Genomic DNA, 4,173 nt, shown 5'->3' on the forward strand with positions numbered 1-4,173 from the left:
GCTATAGACCCCTAGGTCGTGGCACTCTGTTGCAAGGGGGTCCTTGGCTCCACATGGTAGAGTGCTGGCCATGAGCACAAGAGGTAAGGGTCAGCACCTTGGCCCTGAGTTCAAGATTCATGACTGAGGAAAACCAAAACAATTGTCTGCAGGAGACAACTCACCAACACTTTGGTAATACATAATTTTGTCCCTGACAGGGGACATATCTGGGCCTCAATATTCGTGTCTTCATAATCATCTCAGTTGTGGAGCTCTTACAAGGACCAGATGAAAGAATGCACCCAATGAAGGACACAGCACATAGCACTCTTTGAAGGACTCAGCCCACAGCATCATGTGATAGACTCAGCACACTGAACCCTGTGAAGTACTCAGCACATAACTCTATTCCACAAGCTGTCATTAGAATTAGGGTGCTTTCATCAGTATCACCATTCTTTGAGGAACATTTTATAAGCCACACAAGTTCATATCTAATAGTTTATTGGGGTGAATTTTTGGGGGGTTATACATGGGACTTGTACTAAATGCATAGGGATACTGTTCTAATAACATTTTCTCAAAGCTAGAAATCTACCTCTTCGAGCCACATTTCCAGGATTCTCACAGACTTCCTGACAGGGCTGGGTTTTAAAGCCCCCAAGCAGCCAGGATGAAGGGGGTAAACCAGCAGTGTCTGGTTTCTTGGAGCTGAGTTGCAGCAGTTTACATCTGGCTGTCAGGTTAAGTGGCAGCTGTCAGCACCAGACTCCCAGCTTGCTCTGTGATGAGGTATTTGAAGTCCTAGCCTTCTACAGTTGCAGTTAGAACATTCTACCTTTTTTAGGCTGCAGTCCTGGGCTTTGAGTAAGGGCTTAGACACTGTCCATAAGCATTTGTGCTCCAGGCTAGAACTCAAATGATTGAATGACAGCAGAACTTCTGGGTTTTCTGTTTATGTGGCACTGAGGAATTGAACCCAGGGCTTCCTGCTTACTAAGGAAGCACTCAACCATCGAGCCCCATGACTGAATGAGGTATAAGTAGGTAGACATTGCTGCATATAAATATTATGTACACAAAAAGAGACATCCCTATATTATTAACATAGATATTACTGCCAATTATTAGATATTAAATTATGTCTCCACTTAATGATGTGTCCCAGTTGAATAATTAAAATTACTCAATATCCTGTTATTATTTATCATATATGTACATATATACATACATATATTTACATTCTTTATAGAATAAGACAGATGTCTATATATAATTAAATATACATCATGTGTCACTACCAATTATTAGGTATTTAATTATGACTCCATGCAATTTTTATTCTGTTAGTGCTTAATAAAATATTAATAAAACTTAATACACATCCTATAATTATTGTGTCTCATTTTATCTAGAATGATTCACTAATTCAACCCTTCATCATTTATGGTAGTGACAATTATTCCACCTATGACATTTATTACATTTACAACATCCTATTACATAGCATATAGACTTGCATCCGAATTATACATCCTACTTGACACCGAGGACTTTTGAAGAAAAAAAAATGTGTCATGTTCGGCTTCTCACTCCAAGAATACATTTTTGGCTGTGCTGGGATCGAAACTTAGGGCTTAGAAGTTCATGAATGGGTAATTTTCAGCGCAGCAGCCTCTAGCCAATTCAGCTCATAGGCAGTTCCCAGGCCCTGAGATGGAGCCCCATATGTTGACTCCATATTGTGCCTAGTGTAGTTATTCATTTTATTTTTGTTTTATTCATCTATTTACCATTTATTTTATTGACTGTTATTACACATGGAATATTTATTACATTTATTACAGAGGTTATAGATTTGCCTATGTATGAAACTTCATACCTGATACCTAGCACTTTCACAACAAAAGAAAACATGTGTCACCATAGGCTTCTTACTCCACGATTCAATTTTTCGGAGTGCTTGCATCTGAACTCACAGCCTACAAGGCTCAATGCATGAATGGGTGACTGTCAGCACACCAACCTGCTGTATATTGAGCTGACAAGTAGTTCCCAGCACCTGAGATCGAGCTCCAGGGGTTGAGAAAATGAGAACAGATTGACATGTAGATGGTAGTACACAAATAAATATAGATCTTTATAGAATGCCAGAAATGTCTATACAATATTCAGTTATATATGCTACATTCCTACCAATTCTTGGGTATTTATTATGCCTCCATGTAATTAATATTGTTTTCATCCTTAATGAATTATTAATTAAATCAACCACTGTCCTGGAATTATTGTGCCCATGTAATTAAAAGTATTCTTTTAATGTGTCAAAAATATTCAGTAATATCCATCAGCCTCCTAAAATCACTCTAATTTTATAATAGTATCATTCAGGAACAACTAATTCAACCTTGACATTCATAACCTTCCATTGGTATTCCTATGAATAGGAACAAGACTCTTAGGATCTCCCACCATTGGTAAAGGTCAGGACCGAGCTTCAAACCCAGGGCCTATTTTGTCCTGTTGGCCAATGGCTTCCTTGGAAGCCCACCAGTCTTCAGCAATGCCAGGTTACCAGCACTTTTCAAGTCAATCAAACCCAGGAAGGTCACCTTGCAAAGAAAACAAATGTAAAACCTGCAGCTATCTGCAAGTTGCTGGGGTTTTTTTTCCTGTTTTGTTTTATTGTATTTTTTCCTGTCAGCCTTTGGGCCCAGAATCCAGGTTCGGCTGTGGGTCCAATGGCTGCACCCTTGCCTAGAGTGATCGAAGCTGAGGCAGAGTTGACACAACCTGAGTTCAAGCCCTGTCTTTGACAAAATAAAAATACATACAAAAATACATACATACATTTAAAATATTTTTAAAATTTTGAGGCTCCTTGGTTTGGAATTCATGCCATTTTTTTTTCTGCCAGACCTGGGATTTGAACTCAGGGTTGGGTAAATCTGCAGCATAGTGGGGTAAGGGGAAGCTCACCGTGCTGGAAGACAAGAAAGTCAGGCCTGCTCCCAGGGCCTGACTTCAAGTCCTACCACTTGTATACATTTTAAATACATGATTTATATTTACATACACATGTTTACTGCATATTTCAATTAGTGTATTTATTCATTTTATTTTGTGTTATATTTATGTATTATGTATTTTAGTGAGTATGATTACACATATAATATTTTTTACATCCTATTACATAGGACATAGATTTGCGTATGTATTATGCATCATTCCTGAGACCCAGGACTTTCACTAATAAGGAAAATAAGTAGAACAGTTGGCTTCTTCTATAAGGATTAAGTTTTTGGCAGTTCTGTGATTTGAACACCAGGCCTAGAAGGCCCAATTCATGAATGGGTCAATGTTATCCCACCAGCCTGATGCAAGTGAAGTTATCCACAAATTTGAGGACTGGAGATCAAGCCCTAAGAGTGGCCAATATATAAGCACATACATGTGTAAATTACAGTGTGTGTGTATTTACATATATATATGCATATATAAATGTATACAGAGACAGGTAAACATTTATGTAGATTCTAGTGTATAACTATACAAAGAGTGATGTCTATATCTTATTTTCATATGTTCTAATACTACCAATTATTTGGTCTAAAATTATGCCTCCATTAATTAATCACAGAAGAAGACTTAATTAATTATTAAATTAATCAATGACCTGTATTTATTGCATACAATCTTATATTAGAATGTCTAGCTAAGTATTAATTCAATTAGTACATTTCAAACATTCTATTAGTGTTCCTATACATAGGAGTGAGTTTTCTAGGATCTTCAGCAGTGTGTAGGTGCCATTCCCAGGATCCAACTCAGGGCCTAGGTGTGTGAGTTGGGCTCGGGCTTCACTGACAGCCCACCAGCATTCAGCCAGGCAAGGTCAGGTTCAATTTTCAAGCTGAGTCATTGAGACCAAAGATGGTCAAGTTCAAAGGAAACAAAGGTAAAACGGTTGTGTAAAACTTCCTGGTTTTTTTCCTTCTCCATTTGTGTTGATTTGATGTTTTTATGCCAGTGTTGGGAGTGGAACTCAGACCCTATGATCCCCAGATCATCTGTGGGTGTAAAAGCTGTACCCCAGCCTAGGGTAATCTTAGTTTAAGACACAATAAAATGCTTCCTTTAGCAAAAAGAGCTCACGGAAAATGTCTAGGCTAACAGTTCAAGCCTCAGGAC

The sequence above is a fragment of the Dipodomys spectabilis genome, unplaced genomic scaffold (assembly GCF_019054845.1).
Source record: "Dipodomys spectabilis isolate Male_0828 unplaced genomic scaffold, ASM1905484v1 ptg000008l, whole genome shotgun sequence".
Taxonomy (NCBI): domain Eukaryota; kingdom Metazoa; phylum Chordata; class Mammalia; order Rodentia; family Heteromyidae; genus Dipodomys; species Dipodomys spectabilis.